Below are 22,623 nucleotides of genomic sequence, written 5' to 3'. Positions count from 1 at the left end.
TCAAGCTAATTAGCATCCATCACCTCAAATAATTATCGTGTTTTTATGGTAAGAACATTTAAAATATACTTTCAGCAGTTTCAAAATATATAATACACTATTATAAATTATAGTGATCATGCTGTGCAATATATATCTAAAACTTATTCCTCTTGTCTAGCTGAAACTTTGTGCTTTTTGAATAACATCTCCCCTTTCTTCATCACCATCCAACACTCAGCCTCTAGTAACCACCATTTTACTCCCTGTATCTATGGCCTTTTTGGATTTCACACTTAAGTGAGATCATGCAGTATTTGTCTTTCTGTGTCTGGCTTATTTCACATAACATAGTATCTTCCAGGTCCACGTACGTTGTTGTAAATGACAGGATTTCTTTATTTTCTAAGGCTGAATATTATTCTGTTGTGTGTATTTAACACATTTTCTTTATCTGTTTTTATGCTGATGCCACTTAGGTTGCTTCCGTATCTTAGCTATCGTGAATAATGCTACGATTAATGTGGGAGAGCAGATATCTCTTCAACATACTAATGTCAGTTCCTCAGGATATATATCCTGAAGTCAAATTACTGGATCATATGGTAGTTATATTTGTAGTTTTTGAAGAATCTTCATATTGTTTTTCATAATGGCTGTACCCAATTTGCATTCCTACCAACAGTGTATGAGAGTTTTATTTTCTCCAAATTCTTCCCAACCCTTGCTATCTTTTAACTTTTTGAAGGTAGCCTTTCTAACAGGTGTGAGGTGATCTCATTGTGGTTCTAATTTGCTTTTCCTTAATGATTAGTAATGTTGAGCATTTTTTCATATATCTGTTGACCATTTTTATGTCTTCCTCTGAGAAATGTCTGTTCAGATCTTTTACTCATTTTTTAATCAGGTTATTTAGTTTTTTGCTGTTGTTTGGGTTTCTTAGGTTGGTAGTTACTTTTTAAAAGCATTTTAAAGATATCATGGCTTTGTTCTCTGGCTTCAATTGTTTTTCATGAGCAATCAGTTATCAGACTTACTAATCCTTACAAAGTAATGCATTTTTATTTTTCTGGCTATTTTGAGATTGCCTTTTTGATTATTGTTTATTTTTAAATAGTTTTACAAACAGGCTTTTTTTTTTTTTGGAGTTGGTTTCTTTGTGTTTATCTTGCTTGGGGTTCTTAGACATTCTTGAATTTGTGGCTTGATGCTTTTGCCAATTTTGGAAAATTCTTGGCCATTATTGCTTTGAATTTTGCTTCTGCCTATTCTCCTTACCGTTTCCTTCTGGGACTAGAGATATTTGTATGTTAAAACATTTTTTAACCATGTTCTATATATCTCTAATGCTTCTTCTTTTATTATCATCCTTATTTCTCTCTTTGTTTTATTCTGGATATTTTCTATTAACCTATTTTCAAGTTCACAACTTGGATCTTCTGTTGTGTCTAACTGGCTGCGATTGAGTTATTAATTTTGTTTTATTTTTAGTTCTAGAATAGAACTAAAAGGTGTTTGATCAAGCTAATAATCAAGCTAATTAGCATCCATCACCTCAAATAATTATCATGTTTTTATGGTAGAACATTTAAAGTATACTTTCAGCAGATTCAAAATATATAATACACTATTATAGACACCTTTGGGTTTTTAATATAAATCCCAGTTCTCTGATTAGTCTCACTCTTTTCCTTTACCTCTGAAACCGTATTTATCACTGTTTTTAAAAGACTATATCTGATAATTCTTTAATCTGTATCATTTTTGAATTTATGTTTTTGTCTATTATTTTTTCTCTTTGTTTTGGTTCTTTGGTTCTACTTCCTAGCATGCTTGATGATTTTTACATATTAAAAATTTAGAGTGTTTTGTATGATATTATATTTTTCCATGGGGATTTAATTTTCTCCTCACAGATTATTAGAATAAAGGTAATTTACTTAATCTTATCAGGGATTAAGACAATTTGAAGTTGGGTTTCCATCTTTGTGATGGCTACTCTAGTTATGGTTTTCCCTTAGTTTTATAAATAGTCATTTAGAGGTTCAAATAAAATTCTGGAGTGCTTTTCAAGTAGTCACTAAACTCCAGTTTTTGCTTCGTTGATATAAGACTACTGAATATTCTTTTTAACGTCCTAGTATTTAGGTTGCTGTTTTCTGCTTGTTTCTCTTTTGATTTTCTCACTCCAAGAAAGAGGAACTGGAAATGTTTCAGGGGTTAAAAGTGGAAAAAGAATACAGGCCTCACCTCATTGCATTCACATTTTATCCAGGATCTTGATTCTTTATGTCTTGGCTGTGCTGACAGCTCCAAAGTGTTATTTGTGCCCTCCTCTCTTTACAAGACTTCTTAATGTTCTAATCTGGAGCTTTGTGCTCAGTCTCGCATTCTGTTCTACTTAGGAAACAGCAAATGCCTTGAATTTGAAAAGTAATAAACAACATAGGGCATACTTTAATGTGTTTACTTCCTTTATAGACTATTGAGTTTTAAATTGAAATTACTTTGGTTGGTGCCTGGTGCCTTCAGTTTTTAAAATAATTTCATTTTATTCATCTTTAATAGTTTTTCTCAACGAGAGGGGTGATTTGATATAAGCTACTCTATCACAGTAGAACTGGAGTTCTTCTTATGATGCTAATTTGATTGACATGATATTTGAGGGAGGGTGGTAGTTGAGCACTATGTTTCTTTACAAAGTAACTTCTGAAGACATACCTCTTTTTCCATATGTGTTTTATACTCCCCTCTATATGAATTTCTTACAAATATTTGAATGTATATATTATTCTTTAAGTATTTAAGAGTACAAAAAGTTTATTTGCCTTGTATAAATTGATTAATCTCTATTTGAATACTTATAGTAATTTCCCTAGCCAAAACTATACTGTTCTGATATTGAAAAATCACCAAAAATAACATTATTTATAAAAGAAAGTTGGTTATCCCTGATACAAAGGAAATTTTGTAATTTACGTGATTACATGCATTCTGAGAATCCAAATAATACTGATAGACTAGGAGGCTATAACGAAATTATTTATTAAACTGTGACTAATGCTTAACTGTGTCATAATGGTGCTAGGTTCCTTTCACAAGGGGTAAAGGAATTTATAAGGGGAAGTCAGTATTATTTAAAAACTCTGATTTACGTATATCTTGTGATAGTAGTGAATAACTAGGCATAGACAGTACTTTTGTACATGGGGTATAAACAGTTTTCAAAGTTATTTTGATTTGTTAATTTTTTTCCTGAAATATTGTCACCTCCCTGGGTAATGTGATAAACCATGTGTAATGTAATATTTGGTTAGTAAAACAAGCATCAGCAGATAAATATCAGTGTTTGTCTTAGGAGATGCAATACTGGAAACCTGGATAAAACGAAACAGTTTTAATAAAACTTGAACAGTGTGGACCTGGATAAACACACCTATTTGGACAACGTAGAGATTGATTTATTGTTATTAACAATCTATTATATTTTATAGTGGTGGTAGTATCAAAAGTTAAACACTTTCTGAAACAACAAATGAAAAATAAAGAAAACTACCAATTTATTATTCCAGAAGCTATAGAGTCTTTAGATATCTTTTGACTTACATTCACTTTTGCCCTCAGAGACATATCTTTTTTTCTAACATCTCAATTGTTTATCACATGCCCGCTTACCAGGTGTCTGTTATGATTGGTGAAAATTTACGGTCCTAAGTGTGTTTTAACAGAATTTAGGAAAACATTGCAAATCATGAATTCTATTGATTTGAAAGCATTTTAAAAACCTGAAGTAGGAGTCTAGCTCCAGTTAAATGTTATTGTCAGGTCAGTCTCTTCTTTGTACTCTAATTTTCTCTTTCACAAAATGGGACTTGTAAAACATTTATGTTAGTTTCTCAAAGTCATTATAAGAACTAAATGAAGAGAAGTATGTGAAAATCTTTTCCCAAGGTAAAAACTGTTATGTAAAGGTAGCAGATTATTATTGTTATCCCCATCATTATTAGTGCTGATTAGCAGATGACTTTAGCCCTGCACAGATGCATAAAACAGTTTTGATGAAACTTTTCTCTAGTTTGCCAGGTGATAAATATGAGGTATGCCCTCCTGTCTGTAACTTACTGACATCCTTTGTATTTTTATTTTTGTTATTTTATTTCTTTTTAAAAATGACACCAAATTCGCTCTGTGGATTTTAGGAGATCAATCTGGTAACGGGCTTGGATTAATTCCTTCATCAGTAACAATGAGTTATAAATTCAGTGAATTTAACAAACCAGGAAAGGATTCCATCTTATTAAGAATAGGCAACCTAAGGTCCCTGAATGCATTTCTTTCATTGTTGAGTAGAGGAGCAATAGGCTCCTTTGGAACAAACTTACTGAATTATAAAGAGGAGATGGTTTATCCTTGAACCATTATGAAATTCAGGCAATGGATGATATTTACCCAAGGCCAATATTGTAACATAAACAGAAAATACTAACTCCTTTAAAGCAATGTGCATTATTTTAATTCATGTAATCATTAAATTAATTACTTACAGATCACAGATCATTTATTGATGGATTTTAAAGGAAAAGAGATATGCATAAGCTGAATAAGAAGATTAAGAAGATAGGTATGCATTATATCAGAATGTCCTTCAGATAGACCTGGAAAACACGTTTGTCTAATTAGGGTGCATGACAGCAATCTATGAAACTAGTTCTTTTAAGTATATAGAGGTCTATCCTGAGAGGGTTTGGCAGACTATAGTAGGAATCGGGATACTTTCCACGGTCCAAAAAAAAAAAAAATCAGAAATGAATGAATAATTCCTCCTTTCTTAGTTTATATGAATTAATCAAATTGCAATTACATTGTCACTTATGTGCATAGTGAAGAGAGTCTGAAAAGGCAATGAAATGCACTGTATTTAATGGACAGGTATCTTTAGGCCATGGGACATATGGGCTTAAATTATGCGCTTTCTATAAACAATTCTAGAATAGAGGGCCAAAACATACCCTTTCTCATTTTACACTGTGACCTTTGATTTGCTTGCACAGTACCTGGCATATGGTGACTCTCAAACTGTTTAATCACATGTTGAAAAATGAATGCACTAATGAACACATACTTACATACACAGAAGATACTCCTTACAATGATGGTGAAACACCTATACTGAATAGTCATAGAAGAGCATATGAAACATCAGTTTTCATTTAAAAACCCAATGCTACAATTAAAATAAAAACATTCCCTTTTCCTTTCCCATCTTTGGCTTTGTTCAATGTTATGTTGGAGCCATGAAGCTGTTTTCCAGAATTTGTTTTTAGAGACTGGGTCTTGGTGTGTCACCCAGCCTGGAGTGCAGTGGCATGATAATCACTCACTACAGCCTTGAACTCTGGGCTCATCGAGTAATCCTCCTGGCTGGGCCTCCCAAAGTGCTGGTATTGTAGGAGTGAGCCACCACACCTAGTCCCAGAATTATTAAGACAGTATTCTTCAGATATTTTTATTGTCTTCTTTGTTTTCTCTTCTATAGCTTCATATTTCCCCTGCTTACTTCGACTAAATCGTTTTAACTATTTTGCTTTTTTGCCTTTTTATTTTGAATGCTTCCTTCCCTCAGCTAAAGGTCATAAATTTTAATAAAGAAAATTTGGAAAATTCAAAAATGCAAAAAAACTTCCTATTACTACCATATTGGTTTACTTTCTGCCAGTCTTAAAATATGTATCTTTTCAAAGCTTTTAATTTTAAAAGTTATACCATATTTTATCTCTATTTTCAATTTTACTTAAAATATAAGTTTTCCATTGTAATAACCACAGCATTTTTGGTAAAGTAGACATACTATAGCTGCTTAATCAATCCTTATGCTTGGACATTTAAATTGTTTCTATCCTTTCAATTATTTTTTAAAAGACTGCGATGAGCATCTTTGTTCATAAAGCTCTTTATCATTATTATTTTGGTATTTAGATTGCTTCCTTGAGATAGATTCCTAGAACGGGAATAAAGTCATATGTATGCAAGTGTCTTTCTCAGCTCTGTTTTCAAGAGAAGCTTTTGTAGAGAGCATAGATAATTGACAGCCTCCAGCTGCTATACCTGTGGATCCACCACAACATTCACCCTGAAACCATCCTTCTTTGGGGCTGCTTCCACCCAGTGACTGAACATGTCAGGAATACCAGAACGGGGACATTTCTGCCCAACACTAGATTCTTCTAATGGGTAACTCTGGTTCAGGGACTCCCTACCAACATGGCTGAGACTTTCTTTTTTGTATGGTTTAAGGAATAATGAGAAGGAAAAAAGTCTGTACATGTTCAGTACAGATGCAACTTCTTTTTCTAGAATTTTTTTTTTATTATACTTTTAAGTTCTGGGATATGTGTGCAGAATTTGCAGGTTTGTTACATAGGTATACATGTGCCATGGTGGTTTGCTGCACCCATCAACCTGTCATCTACATTAGGTATTTCTCCTAATGCTATCCCTCCCCTACTTCCCCACCACCCGACAGGCCCCAATGTGTGATGTTCCCCTCCCTGTGTCCATGTGTTCTCATTGTTCAACTCCCACTTATGAGTGCAAACATGCAGTGTTTGGTTTTCTGTTCCTGTGTTAGTTCACTGAGAATGATGGTTTCCAGCTTCATCCATGTCCCTGCAAAGGAGATGAACTCATCCTTTTTATGGCTGCATAGTATTCCATGGTGTATATGTGGCACATTTTCTTTATCCAGTCTATCACTGATGGGCATTAAAGACTTAAACGTAAGACCTAAAACCATAAAAACCCTAGAAGAAAACCTAGGTGATACCATTCAGGACATAGGCATGGGCAAAGACTTCATAACTAAAACACCAAAAGCAATGGCAACAAAAGCCAAAATGACAAATGGGATCTAATTAAACTAAAGAGTTTCTGCACAGCAAAAGAAATTATCATCAGAGTGAACAGGCAACTTAGAGAATGGGAGAAAATTTTTGCCATCTATCCATCTGACAAAGGGCTAATATCCAGAATCTATAAGGAACTTAAATATTTTATTTTGTTTTTATTTTTTTTGAGATGGAGTCTCGCTCTGTTGCCCAGGCTGGAGTGTAGTGGCACGTTCTCGGCTCACTGCAAGCTCCGCCTCCTGGGTTCACGCCATTCTCCTGCCTCCACGCCATTCTCCTGCCTCAGCCTCCCAAGTAGTCCCAGACTACAGGCGCCCACCACCACGGCCGGCCAATTTTTTTGTGTTTTTAGTAGACATGGGGCTTCACCGTGTTAGCCAGGCTGGTCTTGATCTCCTGACCTTGTGATCCACCCACCTCAGCCTCCCAAAGTTCTGGGATTACAGGCATGAGCCACCGTGCCCGGCCAGGAACTTAAACAAATTTACAAGAAGAAAACAAACAACCCTATCAAAACGTGGCTGAAGGATATGAACAGACACTGCTCAAAGAAAGACATTTACGGCTGGCCGCAGTGGCTCACTCCTGTAATTCCAGCACTTTGGGAGGCCAACGCAGGCTGATCACGAGGTCAGGAGGTCCAGACCATCCTGGCTAACATGGTGAAACTCTGTCTCTAATAAAAATACAAAAAATTAACAGGATGTGGTAGCATGCGCCTGTAGTCCCAGCTACTTGGGAAGCTGAGGGAGGAGAATCACTTGAACGCGGGAGCCGGAGGTTGCAGTGAGCCGAGATTGCGCCCCGGCACTCCAGCATGGGCAACAGAGCGAGACTCCATCTAAAAAAAAAAAAAAGAAGAAGAAGAAGAAGACATTTATGTCACCAACAAACATATGAAAAAAAAGCTCGTCATCACTGGTTATTAGAGAAATGCAAACCAAAACCACAGTGAGAAACCATCTCAAGCCAGTTAGAATGGCGACCATTAAAAAGTCAGAAAACAACAGATGCTGGAGAGGATGTGGAGAAATAAGAACGCTTTTACACTGTTAGTGGGAGTGTAAATTAGTTCAACCATTGTAGATGACAGTGTAGTGATTCCTCAAGGATCTAGAACCAGAACTACCATTTGACCCAGCAATCCCATTACTGGCTATATACCCAAAGGATTATAAATCCTTCTGCTATAAAGACACATGCACACATATGTTTATTGCAGTGCTATTCACAATAACAAAGACTTGGAACCAACCCTGGCTGAGACTTTCTCAGGACTTTCCTGTATGCAGATCTCTTCCTACCAAATGCTTCCTTGCCTTTCTCCTTTCAGAGATGTCAGAATTGCATCATAGTCTGAGTGCTCTCCTTACCTACACCTCTTCCCCTTTATCATGTATAGATTCTACCCCAAATAATTATCTCACATACCCAATTCACCTTGGCACAAGAGGACCCAAACTGGCACAGTACATAATCATGATTCAGGCCCTTGATACATAATGCTTAATGGTACTAATGTACACTCCCACTGCAGTGCCTCTTCCAACACTGAATTTTTCTTTTATTGACTTTAACTGATCTGATAGGTGAAAGACTAGTATCTCACTTTTAAAATATCTATTAGCTTCATCACTAGTGAGATTGCACATGCTTTGTTTTCCATTTATATCTATTAAAATTTATTTGTTTTACTAATTTATTCATTCATTAAAAAACTTTACTTATAATTAATAGTTATAATTATAATACTTCTTTTTGTGGCATTTTTGACCGTGTATTTGAATGAGGGTCTCATTCAATACTTATCTACCAGTGTTTGGAGTAAAGTATGTATGTGGAACAAATGTAATGATTACTCATTTACTCAGGCTAAACTAAAACCATGGATGGTATTTATGATTTGCCAGCAGCAGTAGTGGTAGAATCCACATCTCCTGACTCTCAGGAAAGACAGATAGTTTTAACATTTCTGTAATTATATTGCATATGTGTGTGTGCGCATGCATGTGTGCATGCATCAGTGTGTGTATGAGTTTGCAGTGTTTTTCCAATGAGAGGTGAAGCTTAAAATTCCTTAAGTTGTATTTTATTAATTTCTTTTAACAATCATGTTTTTTTCTTTTGTTTTTCCTCCACCATTGTGTTTCCTCCACTATTGTTTTTCCACCTTTATTTCCAAGGTGTCCTGATCATCTGATTCCTATCAGGTATTTAAATTATGCAGGTGCCAGTCTCTGTGTCCCCAAACACACATAGCTAATCAAGAATAAAGCCATTTATTGTAAATTTACCTCTAGAATGAGCCCCCCTTTCTCTGATTTTGAGGATGGATAGATGCTCATTATGATCTGGTAGGCAATTATAACATGCACATTTAGAGTGTAGGTGGATAAAAGAGTACTCTGTGTTAGGTGTTAAGACTTTTATTTTACTCATTTAAAGACAAAGATTTAAATGTGCTTGTTTAAATTCAACAAGCCCTTAGAGCCATGAGGCCTTGGGGGTAAGAGGTGCTTAAAACCAAATAGCACAGGAGCTGAAGAAGTAATTATATGCCAGATTGAAGATGGAGCTGAACAAAGACTGAGCTGATCTGGGAACAGGGGATGGCAAACTGAATTATGTCCCAGGTATCCACAGGCCGAGAAAGCAGACTGGAAAACATGCTTCTTCATGCGTTTTACCAAAGTTTACAAAATGCAGTAATTTTCAGATGGTTTCCTAATCTTATTTACCCTTCTTTTCTGCATTTTTGCTTTAACCTAATTTTTTTTAAAAAAGAAAATCTTAATTGGAAGGATGTTTTGAGTCAAGAATACGACACTTCATAATGTAACATATATTCTGGATTCAAGGTGGCAGGTAATAAAAAATAATTAGAGTGGAATTTCAATGTCTTTATTTCCCTGAAGACCAGCCTTGAAGAGCTTCCTCAAGTGTGTCTCCTCTTCCTAAAGGTAACATGGTGGGGAAGGGAGAAGGTAGGAATTACTCTGACAAGATTTTAGTTATTCTAAATCAGTGTGATTAATTTTATCTTAAAGACTTAAAATGTCCCATATTCCCTAGTTGCCAAGAACATGGTAGGGAGGAGGCAAAGTACACATTCTTTGTTTCAAAGTATTTTGCAGACAGTCTGGTCTATTAAGAACAAATTCTAGGACTAGGTAGTAGGGCTTAGAAGTTACCATGACCCAAATTGATTTTTTCATTTCTCTTAAAGTTGATGGTTCATTTTTTGATGAAAGTAGCAATCATATCTATAAAAACCAATTTTGATAGGCCTATCAAATCTGACCATAAAACAGAAAGCTATTTTACATTCTACAAACATATTATTAAATAAGCTCACTGTGAGTATACAAGTACTGTATGCATTTTTACTTATGAATATCTTTTTAAAACTGAAGAAATTTTGAAACTTTTGTGATGATAATTAACAATTATATGTTAAAAGCCAGTATGGAAGCCTATTTTGTCATAACATTATAACAAGGCAACAAGTTTTAACTGAACAATGGATTCCTGAGCTTCTAAGCAAATGCATTTTGACCTGTTATTTTTCACTATATGCAAATTTAGAAGAGACTCAGTTTATCATGACCTGTATGATACCTCTTAGAATGTTAAAAAGAAAAAAAAGGATAGAAAGAGGAAGGGCCACAGTACACATAAATCTTGCCTGCAGCTTCCACTAAAGTTACTCTGGGAAGTAACTTAAGGAAAAGAGATGATTAATTTATTTATTTAAATTTGGTGCTATTTGTTAATCCACAGCTATGTTCTAGGCACAGATACTATGGTTCAAAAATATATAAGGCAAATACCTGATTTGGAGGAGCTTATTTTCAGTGGGAGGTAAAGGAGGAGGAAAAGGATATCAGAAAAAGGAATGAGCGATTTCAGAAAAGAGCAAAGTGCTGTGGCAGAGGTAAGCATAGATTTGAGGAATCGTGGGCAGCAAAGTAAAGAAGGCTTTCCTGAAGAGGTCGCAGCTAAGTGGAGGTCTAAAAGATGAAGAGGACTCTGCCAGGGCAGAGTCTAGAAATGGGGAAAGTTGGGAAAGGTACATTTTAGGCAGTAGGAACAATGCTTGGTGCAAAGATCCATAGGTGCAGGGTTTCAACAGATCTATAACTCGATGAGATTCATGCATTAGGGACCTAAGAGAGACAGAAAAGGGCAAGTACATAAGGGGTTCTTGTATTCTAAGGTGGGGTATTCCAGAGATGGAGAGGTGCTGGATTAATGCTGCATTTACCTTGACCCTTTCCTGTGGTATTAGTAGGGAAGGAAGGAAGGATGATTCTGAATGCAGTGCAATGGAGGTAGCAAAAAATTGATCTGATGACCTTTATTTTCTCATTGGGATAGAGAGCATGTTGCTTTGCTGATACCGAAGGGGGAGGGGTAGGTGGAATAGAAGATTTAATAAAAGTGGGAAATTTTGAAATAGATGTAAAATATACTAAAGTAAACAGATGATTAGGGAAACTTGGAAGGATTATTAAGTAACATTTGGGACCCAGCTAAGTTTGGGAGCTGTAGATGTGTAGTGGTTGTAATCTGTGAGTGTATGTGACCCACTTTAGCTGTTGCAGTTCTAGGAGTGGAGAAAGCAGATAGCTGGACTGCTCCAGGCCTGGGTTTTCACCTATGTTGATGCTCTTCCTGTTTCCTTCCACCACTCACCTCTTGTCACAGAAGACTGCTTATTCCTGATACTGTGACTGTCTGCCTGAAGGCATTTTTTGTGTGTGACTGCTGAGCAGATTTGGCTCACAGTATTGGGCAGGCTTAAAGTACCAAATAGTTACTGTCACTAGAAAGAGACTTAAGCAAATAACTGTTAGCAAGTGGGTGGATTACACTATCATCCTTACCCTTCACATGGGATAACTGTGAGGCATGTTCTTTACTGTTTTCCAGAGTATCCCAGAAGGACTAAACTCATTTCCCATAGCAGTAACTTGTTTAGTAATTGTACCCTTTTTTGGCTTTGTCCCTGTTTCATTTATGGCTGTGTAACAAACTACCCCCAAATACAGGGACTTAAAACAACAAAGATTTGTTATTTTTTCCAAATCTTTGCGGTGCCCAGGCTTAGATTAGTAATTTTACCCTTTTTTGGCTTTGTCCCTGTTTCATTTATGGCTGTGTAACAAACTACCCCCAAATACAGGGACTTAAAACAACAAAGATTTGTTATTTTTTCCAAATCTTTGCGGTGCCCAGGCTTAGATTAATAATAGCTTGGGTCACTCATGTAGTTGCACTTGACTGGAAGCCTGTCTGGGTCAGGAATGACTATGATGGCTTTACTTATGGGTTTTAGGCCTCAGTGCAATGTATAGAATGGCTGGGGTCTGTCTGGGCCTGTCTCTCCCCATTGCTTCTCATCATTCACTAATCTAGTCTGAGCTTCTTTACATGGTATCTGCATCTAAGGAAAGCAAAAGAAGAGGCTGCCAGGACTCTTATAGCCTTGGCTTAGAACTAGCATAGCATCACTTCTGCTGCAATCTATTGTTCAAAAAAGGGTGCAAGGTCAGTGCAGATTCAAGAGTGGGGGAAACAAACTCTGCCTCTTGATGGGAAGAGCAGCATGCTAGAGCAAGGCTTTGAGGAACTATTGATGGTTATCTTTGCAAACATTCTATCTTATTTCCCTTTTCTGCCTTCCATCCTTTCTCCCTTACCAGTGTTTCATGGGGTTGTTTCCCAAATAAATTATTTGTACTAAAATTCTCATCTTAGATCTGTACTAAGACAGCTTGGTAAGTGAGATAGGAAAACCAAGAAGTGAACTGAAAGTATTTCTAAGAAAATAGAGTGATGACTTATGTATGGGCTCTGTGCTGGGTGACAAAGACAATGTAAAAGAAATTGCAAGAGCAGAAAGCTAGAGAGGCCTAGGGATTGATAATATCTGTGATGTCAAACAATTGTATATGATAAGTTTGGCAGGGTGAGAAGGCTGGCAGGAAAGGAGACTATGATTCTAGGTCCAGCAGTGGCAGAATGTACCTTGGGAGACTCCAAGAAGCAGAAACCATGGATCAAAGACAAGATTTTGTTGATCAGCCTGTGGACAGGCTACTGCTATCACCTTAGTGAGGCTCACCATTTTTGAAATAAATTCTGTGGATTGAATATTAGGCAAACACTCCTTCAGCTTGTTGTACAGGTTACAGGTGGTTACAGGTGATCCATAACCCTACATCTGAAGAGGAGGTGGCCATTAACACAATCAGTGCAAAGGCCCTGGCAAAGTCAAGTTGCCCAGAAACAGCTTCAGCAGAATTTCCTGCCTACCAGAGCTTTATTCCTAAAAAAAATTATACTTTTAAAATCTAGGACTTCAACAAAAATAGGATGTCTAGGAATGAAGAAAAGCTTCAGAGTCAGATTGCAATCAAGTTGTGCTACCAGTTAGGTGATGTGTGGCATCACAAAAGCATAAGGATTTTCAAACCTCACTTCTTTTTTGTATTATATGGTGTTAATACCCATTTGATTTAATTTAAAGTTTTTATATTATTTAAGACTTTCAATGGGTGCTTGCAGTTGGTTGACATTTTTGAAAAAATCAAGTTGTAAACTTTTATTACAAATTAAAAATGAAGTGCTTAAAAATCTCAACTTGACATATGAACCAATTTAAAAGCTTTTAAAGGCATATTGAGAAAAACCAAACTAAAAAAAAAACACACAAAAACAACAACAATAAAAACCTTTGTTATTACCAAAAAGACATGTCTGTAGGTAAAAATAATTTAAAAAACCCCATGCTTCGTAGATAATGCAGGTAGTTCTGGTTTCTGATCAATGGGCAAAAAGCAAGCACTTAAGGTCTTCAGCATTTCTTTCCTGCATTTGTCATTGCTGTAATTTCATATTCATTTCTTCTTGTTGGATGATTAAACTGGATGATGGTGGAGATGGTAAACCAGCATTTACTCAACCTTCTTCTGCCTCGGGTGCAGAATTCTTGACTGGTGGACTGGCTGCTGTTGTCTCTTTTCCATGTTGTGGTTTAGGGTTTTCTGGGAGTCTACATAGGTAATTGGGGTTTTAGCAGCACCGATGTTGAGGTCGCTGCTAATATTGGGTCTCATCTTGATTTTCTTTTCTCTCCTCACTGCCGTCCTCTCTAGGCTGGCTTTGGCGATGAGGTTCCCTGAGGAATCGTGGTCTATAAACCATACACATATCCTGCCTCACTGGCCTACCTTGTGCTCCTGCACCCCAGTTGTTAGCACCCTCCGTCGCTGCTCCCTGCAAGGGAGGGTTAGAATATGGTGGTCAATTTCCGTAGGGTCTCTGCCTGTAGTAAGGCAGGAACCTTCGCCTGCAGCAGGGCCGGCATTGTTGGGCCGAGCCTAAGGGAGCACTCTCCCGTCCTTCGTTCTTTTCTCCACTCTCACTATTCTGGTAATTCTACTGGTAATTGCCTGAGGACCACATGGATAGCGTCAATGATGGTTAAGGTCAGCTGCATACTTACTGCTATGAACTGGACTCTACAGGGGCCTGTAACATTTGCTGCCTCCCCACCCTTTTCTGCAGCAACATCATCAAACTCCACAGTCTTTCCGTGTCCTACACTGCTAAGGTACTTCCTGGGGTTACTCTTCTGTATGGTATTCTGCTGTACAACTGCATCTTCCTTGGTGCCATTCGCATAGATGAAACCATTTATTTCTTACATTGAACCATTTTACTGTTCCCAAAATCTTCTTTGCGGTGATCTTATCCCCATCAGCAGGCGCCGCCTGTGAGATCGCCCTTGCCACTGCTCCCTGCGCCGCTGCAGGTGGTGCCGGCTTGGGGTTGGCTGCCTTGGCGTCTTTGCTCAGGGTTGTGGTTGCTGTGATGGTGACCTGCTGGCTGCAGGGTTGTGGCTCCTTCTGGGGTGACGGTAACTGGGCCGGGGGCGGTGGTGGGGCTGCTCAGTGCTTTCTGGGTTCCGCTACCCGCTCCTGCTACCGATTGAACTCAAGTTTCAATTAAATAATAAAACATTGTCTAAGTGCCTAGCACAAAATAGGATATAACGGAATATTATTTCCCTTTTTTCATTTTTTTCTCCTTTATAAAGTAAGATTTATAAACAAGATATAAGGTACCTCGTCTTTCTGCTGTTGTAGCTTGTTTCTGAAGAAGCGCAGCACATGTTTTTCAGTGTACCGTGCCCTGGTGACCTAAAGTTCGCTCCGTTTCCCTTAGCTGTTACTCACTACTTAGTAGTCACTTAGTAGTGATTGCCCAATCTTAGGCAATGTGGTGTTTTGTTTGTTGTTTGTTTGTTTGTTTGTTTAAATGGAAGGCAGGATTTATTTGTGCTTGAAAGGTATTTGGCATTCATACGGATTTTGGCAAGAAACGAGCTTCATCTGAACTCTGCTGTACTCTTATTCATTTTGTTAAAACTGATATTCAAATGATTAGAGTTATATTCAAGTAAGAATAAGGGAAACTTCTACTATATAATTTATGTTTGTAGAATTTTGTGAATCGTAAATTAAACTTGGAAGCTCTTGGCTAAAGAATTTGTCTTTTCATTTCAAAGGAAGGAGTTAAAATACTTATTCTTGTTATTAGCCTGATGATAGATTAATTCACTCATATTGCCTTTTCAAAACAAAATGAAGACCAGTGATACCCAATTCCAAACATTTCACATTTAAATAAAACGATTTAGAAAGCGTGCAACTCAGTTTGCACATATGAACTATGTAAGTACCTCTTTATGTGATAGAAGTTGTAAGTAGGAACTGGAATGTAATTTTGTCCTTATCTTCAGGTTTAATTTAGCCTGCCAGAATCTGTAGACTGGTAGAAATTATTACATTTTATAGTAATTTCCTTTTATATTGACATGATCATGAGATGGGAAACTAGAAGAAATTCAGAATTCCTTCATCTATAGTTAAGCTCTTGCTGTGTTGTCATCTTGGAATTCCCTTCTTCCCACAACAGAATACTCACTTCCTTTCTCTCCTTTCTCACCTCCCCCAGTTGCACAGAATCACCCTTGGGTCCTGGCCTTCTGCCCAGTAGTTGGACCCTATTTTCCAGGTAGGAACATATTGACCTTCAACTGACTGCTAGTTTTCTAGGTCCACCTCTCTGCTTCTGTTTTTTCAGGCTCTCTTAACCATGTAGTAGTCTTTTCTTCCCTGGATAGCACTGATGCACTGCATACTGTGTAGTTGGCCACCTCCTGCAGTGTGATTCGAAATAGCTTAGTGCCCTGCAGGGAGCAAGGCCTGAGGCACAGGACTTTCTGTGTCCCTCTATCATAGTACTTACCTCTTCCTGCAATGCATTATATTATTTATGTATATATGCCTTTTAGTATGTATTTATTCTGGCATATTATAAACTCACTAAAGCAGATACAAAATTATTTTCTATGTGTGTGTGTCTCACAGAGGACAGTACACCTTGTACCAACTAAGTGCATAATAAATGTTTATCTGAGTGAATGTAATTCCAGCAAGTTGGAAAGAGCATTGTATTGTTTATCCTGGTTTTTGTTTATTTCTTTGTTTCTAAGTGGAAGTTTTTATAAGAAGATAGATCTAAAGTTCTCAGAATCCTAAACAGTATTGCAGCATCTTTTTCTTGAAATTTACAGCACATTTCTCATTGCTTAATTCTCAAATTTGAAATTACTTTTAACCTACCATTCACAAAATTATCTCACTCACCTGAAGTACAGATGTAAACAAGCTTCTTAACTCTGTAGGTAAGACAACATCAGATGTCAGTTGATGATTTGCTTGAGATTGTGTGTGGGAGTCTACATTTTTAATTTTTTTGCACTTGTGTGAAAGGCATAATGTATCTCTCCTGAAATATTTTCTTTGGGCCTGAGATCTGAGGAATTTGCCAAATCTATTTTTTAGAAATTAAACAAGAATCTTTCCATCATTGAAGAACCTAGAAATAAAGTTATGTAGTTATAGAATTTTACACCTGGAAAGCAGAAACCATATGTTCTAGCCTCACATTTCACATGAGTAAACTGAAGCCTAGATAGGTGAAGGGACCTGTCCAAAGTCTCATAGTAGCTTAATGGTGGAACCATACTTTTTGAGAGTTAATTGAGGGTGTTTTTCACTATAACCTAATAGTGTTACATCCAGGGGTATATCAAAGGAGAAAACAGTTTAATCAAATTATTTAAAATGATAATTTTCTTACAGAGATTATATTCTTACTGAGTTTTAAATAAGAGTTTTTTCCTTGCTGTTTGAGGTTACCATGTCCTATAATGCATCAAGTCTGAAAATGCATTTATAAAATAGAGAGGTATGGACTATATTTTTATCTATAAGGTGAATGTGCTTTAGCTTCAGGTTTTTTTTAATTTTACACTTGGATGTGTGCTTATTTTTAATTTAGAAAATATAATTTGGTTGGAAACTTAATTATTGCCAGTTCTTGAGAGAGTTCTTCAATCTTTGAGATGTGATATGCATTAGTGTAAATCTTGGCATAAGTGTGGACATAAATTCTTCAATTGTTTTTTCCTTCTTTGGTTCTGAGATCTGATGAAGAGTGTTGGTTTTGAAACTTTTGAGGCCAGCTATGGTGGCTCATGCCTGTTGTGAAACTAAAAAATCTGAGACAGGTCTCAGTCAATTTAGGAAGGTTATTTTGTCAAAGTTAAGGACGCATGCCCATGACACAATCTCAGGAGGTTTTGATAACATGTGCCCAAGACGGTCGGAGCATAACTTGGTTTTATACATTTTAGGGAGGCATGAGACGTCAATCAACATATGTAAGATGAACATTGGTTCGGTTCGTAAGGGCAGGACAACTTGAAGCAAAAGCAGGACAACTCAAAGTGGGAGGGGGCTTCCAGGCCATTGGTAGATTAGAAACAAATGGTTGCATTCTTGAGTTTCTGATTAGCCTTGCCAAAGAGGCAATGAGATACGCGTTTATCTTAGTGAGCAGAGGGATGACTTTGAATAGAATGGGAGGCAGGTTTGCCCTAAGCAGTCCCCAGCTTGACTTTTCCCTTTAGCTTAGTGATTTTGGGCCCCAAGATTTATTTTCCTTTCACACTATAATCCCAGCACTTTGGGAGGCCAAGCAGGGAGGATTGATTGAGCCCCCAGAAGTTCAAGACCAGTCTGGGCAACATGGTGAGACCGTATGTCTACAAAAAATAAAATAGAAAATTAGCCAGATGTGGTGGTGTATGCCTGTAGTCCCAGCTACTCAGGAGGATAGTGTTTGAAATTTCAGTGAGCTATGATCATGTCACTGCATTCCAGCCTGGGTGACAAAGCCTGGGTGACAGATTGATTGTTAGACAATATGAACTATTGACTAACATTTTTTCTGCTTCCAAAACTTTTGGGTATTTGTTATATATAAATTTTACTTGCATTCTTACCTATTTGATGGCATATATTTCTGTAAATGTACTTATTACCTACTTTATTGCCTCTTCATCTGCCTTTGTTCAGCCCTCTCCTAGAAGCAGGAGACATGTTTCTAGTTTTTTTTTGTTTGTTTTTTATTCAATTTTTATTTGTATCTCTTGGTACTTTTTTAAAGCCTTCTGTTTTCTGTTTCTCTGTAACCTTCTGTTCTCAGGATTAGTAATAATACAAGAGTTTTGCTTCTTGTGTGGAGAAATAAACTTCCAAAAAAACAACCAGCCTGCAGATAGTAGCTATAAACTCTGGACAAAAACCAAAAATAAAAGCAAAGCATAACAAAACACAATACAACTCTGTAAAGGTTTTGGAGAATGGATAAGACTAGAGAAATATTAGAGGAGGTTCAAACTTTGTATTAAGCAAATGTCATGAGATGAAGTGAGTTTCACATTTCTGAGGCTTTTTCTGAGGGCATCTCCAATTGCAGTGGCAACATGGGACAATTCAACTCCAAGAGAAAGCCCTTGCTTTCTCTGTAGGCTGTAGGAACTCTGGGAAGGAACAGGGATGTCAGAGAATGAGGAAAAACATAGGAAAGTAAAGAGACAGAGATGGGAAATTGTGTGTATAAATTCTGTCTTAAGTCTTTGTCTGACCCCTGAACTGCACATGCACAGGGCAGACTGAAATCAGTCCACACTGAGATCCAAAAAGCACAAATTTTTCAGTATGAGATTAGCCAAATTAATGTCCCATGAGAACAAAGATATCAGCACTCTTTGGCTCAATGTGACACATTGTCCAAGTTAAGGACTCCAAGTCTGGAGTATCCACAATTAACATTGACGATGTCTAAGTTAAAACCCATAATTGGCCAGGCACAGTGGCTCACACCTGTAATCCCAGCACTTTGGGAGGCCAAGGTGGGCAGATCACGAGGTCAGGAGATTGAGATCATCCTGGCTAACATGGTGAAAACCCGTCTCTACTAAAAATACAAAAATTTAGCCAGGTGTGGTGGCGGGCGCCTGTAGTCCCAGCTACCCGGGAGGCTGAGGCAGGAGAATTGTGTGAACCCAGGAGGCAGAGGTTGCAGTGAACCAAGATCGTGCCACTGCACTCCAGCCTGGCAACAGAGCGAGACTCCGTCTCAAGACAAAACAAAACAAAAACAAACAACCAAACAAACAAAAACCCCATAATTACTTCAACCCAGTAAAATGTTACCCTTTCTTAAGGATAAAGAAAATCAACAGATGACAATCTTAAAATCACCCACATGTTGGAATTACTAGGCAAGAAAATTAAAGCAGGTATTAAAACTGCGCTTTAAGAGATGAAAGGGAATATGGTTGAAATGAACAAAAAGATAGGAAATCTCAGCAGAGAAATAAGAAATTATTAAAAGAACCAAATTGGCCAGGTGCAGTGGCTCACACCTGTAATCTCAGCACTTTGGGAGGCTGAGGGGGCGGATCACAGGGTCAAGAGATCGAGACCATCCTGGCTAACGTGGTGAAACCCCATCTCTATTAAAAATACAAAAATTAGCTGGGTGTGGTGGCACGTGCCTGTAATCCCAGCTACTAGGGAGGCTGAGGCAGGAGAATTGCTTGAACCCAGGAGGCAGAGGTTGCAGTGAGCCGAGATTGCACCATTGCACTCCATCCTGGCGACAGAGCGAGACTTCATCTAAAAAAAAAAAAAAAAGAAGAACCAAATGGGAATTTTAAAACAGAGAAATGTATTATATTAAATAAATAAATTAGTAGGATTAACAGTATAATGGAGGAGGGGTTGAAGGAAAAGTCATTGAACTTAAAGATAGATCAATAGAAATTATCTAATCTAAAAAGGAGTGAGAAAAAAGAGTGGATAAAAAATAAACAGTATCTCAAAAACCGGAAGTACAATTTTATTTATTTTTTATTTAAAAATATTTAATTGACAAAGATTGTATATAATGAAAGTGTGCGTTGTGATTGTTTTATGCATACATTTCTCAGTGATTATCACAATCAAGTTAATTCACACATTCTTCACCACCCATTCTGTACATTAGATCCCTGGAACTTTTTCAACTTATAACTGAAATGTTGTACCCTTTAATCAACATCTCCTTATTTTCTCCACCACCATCCCCTGGCAATCATCACTCTTTCTGTTGCCATGAGATTCACCTTTTTATAAGATTTCATGTAAGTGAGATCACAGACTATTTGTCTGTCTATATCTTGCTTATTTTACTTAGTATAATGTCTTACAGGTTCATTCATGTTGTTGAAAATGACAGGTTTGATTATTTTTATGGCAAAATAATATTTCATTGTGTATATGTACCACATTTTCTTTATTCATGTATCCGCTTTACCCATTGATGGATACTTAGGTAGTTTCCATCTTTTGGGTATTATGTATAATGCTGCAATAATTATGAGGGTACAGATATCTCTTAAAGATACTGATTTCATTTCCTTTGGATATAAACCCAGAAGTGGGCTTGCTGGATCATATAATTATTCTATTTTGAATTTTTTTAGGAAACTCCATACTGTTTTCCATAATGGCTATACCAATTTACATTCCCACCTACAGTGGACAAGTGTTTTCTTTTCTCCACATTCTTGCAGATATTTATCTCTTAGCCCTTCTGACAGGCATGAGGTGATATCTCACTGTAGTTTTGATGTGCATTTCCCTGATGATTATTGATGTTGAGCACTTTTTAATATAATTCTTGCCCATTTGTATGCCTTCTTTGGAAAAATGTCTATTCAGGCCTTTTTCCTATCTTTAAATTGAGTTATTGTTATTATTATTTTTTTGCCATTGAGTTGTGTGAGTTCTACATACATTTTGAATATCAACCCTTCATCAGATATATAGTTGCAAATGTTTTCTCCCATTCAGTAGGTTGCCTTCTCAGTTTTTGTTTCCTTTGCTGTGCAAAAGGTTTTTAGTTTGGTGTAGTTCTACTTTTTTTTATTTTTGCTTTTGTTACCTATGCTTTTCGTGTCAATATCCAGAAACTCTTTGCCAAGACCAATGTCAAGGAGCTTTGTTTTACAGTTTTGGATCTTAGATTTAAATCTTTAATTCATTTTGAGTTAATTTTTGTGTACAGTGCAAGACAAGGATCCAGTTTTATTCTTTTGTATTTGAGTATCCAGTTTCCCCAAAACCACTTATTGAAGAGAATTTCCTTTCCTTATTGTGTATAGTTGGTGCCCTTGCCAAAGATTAGTTAACCATAGAAGTGTGCATTTATTTCTGGGCTCTCAATTCTATTCCATTGACCTAGGTGTCTGTTTTTATGCTGGTACCAAACTATTTTGATTACTGTAGCTTCGTAAGACAAATTGAAATCACGGAGTGTGATGCCTCCAGCTTTGTTCCTTTTCAAGATTGCTACAGCTATCTGTGATCTTTTGTGGTTCCAAACAAATTTCAGGATTGTTTTGTCTATTTCTGTAAAAAATATCATTATAATATTGATAGATTGCATTGAATCTGAAAATGCTTTAGGAAGCATGGGCATTTTAAAAACAGCAATTCTTTCAATTCACTAACGTACAATATTTTTACACTTGTTTTTGTCTTCAGTTTCTTTCATCAGTGTCTAAGAGTTTTCAGTGTACAAATTCTTCATCAACTTGGTTAAATTTATTTCTTAGTATTTTATTGTATTTGATACTATTGTAAATGGAATCGTTTTATAATTTGGATATCTGTCCCCACAAACCTCATGTTGAAATTTGATCCCAATGTTAGCGATCAGGCCTAATGAGAGGTGTTTGATCGTGGGGGTAGTTTCCTCATAAGTGGTTTGATGTCCTTCTTGATGTATTGAGTGATTTCTTTCTCTATTGGTTCCCATGAGAGCCGATTGTTAAAAAGAGCCTGGCAGCTCCCTCTTCTTTCTCTCTTGCCTTGTAATCTCCACACACTGGCTTCACTTTACCTTCTGCCATGAGTGGAAGCAGCCTGAGCTCTCACCAGGAGCTGGTGCCATGCTTCTTGTACATCTGGAAAAGCCATGAGCCAAATAAACTTTTTCTCTTTATAAATTACCCAGCCTTAGGTAATAAGCAATGCCCACAGACTAAGATGGATCTTTTTCTTAATTTCTTAGAGAGTTCTTTATTAATGTAGGGAACTGCAACTAATTTTTGTATGTTACATTGTATCCTGAAACTATTGGGTTCATATATCGTTTCAACAGGTTTTTTTTTCTTTTTTTGCTGCAGTCTTCAGGGTTTTTCTACATATAAGATTATGTCATCTATAAACAGAGACCATTTAACTTCTTCCTTTCCAATTTTTTTCTT

At 36.9% G+C, this 22,623-nt stretch overlaps 1 protein-coding gene and 1 pseudogene across 38 annotated transcripts in view; one reads left to right on the top strand and one right to left on the bottom strand.

Annotated features, from left to right (window-relative positions):
* The window catches only part of ZBTB20 (zinc finger and BTB domain containing 20), an 830,234-nt gene that overhangs the window by 202,663 nt on the left and 604,948 nt on the right, over nt 1-22,623 (top strand). The window lies entirely within an intron of this gene.
* LOC100973699 (Y-box-binding protein 1-like) overlaps nt 6,149-22,623 on the bottom strand; it is a 104,496-nt pseudogene continuing 88,021 nt past the window's right edge.

Source organism: Pan paniscus, chromosome 2 (assembly GCF_029289425.2).
Source record: "Pan paniscus chromosome 2, NHGRI_mPanPan1-v2.0_pri, whole genome shotgun sequence".
NCBI classification, from domain to species: domain Eukaryota; kingdom Metazoa; phylum Chordata; class Mammalia; order Primates; family Hominidae; genus Pan; species Pan paniscus.
The sequence above is the reverse complement of the archived record's forward strand: the minus strand, read 5'-3'. Positions and strand labels throughout refer to the sequence as shown.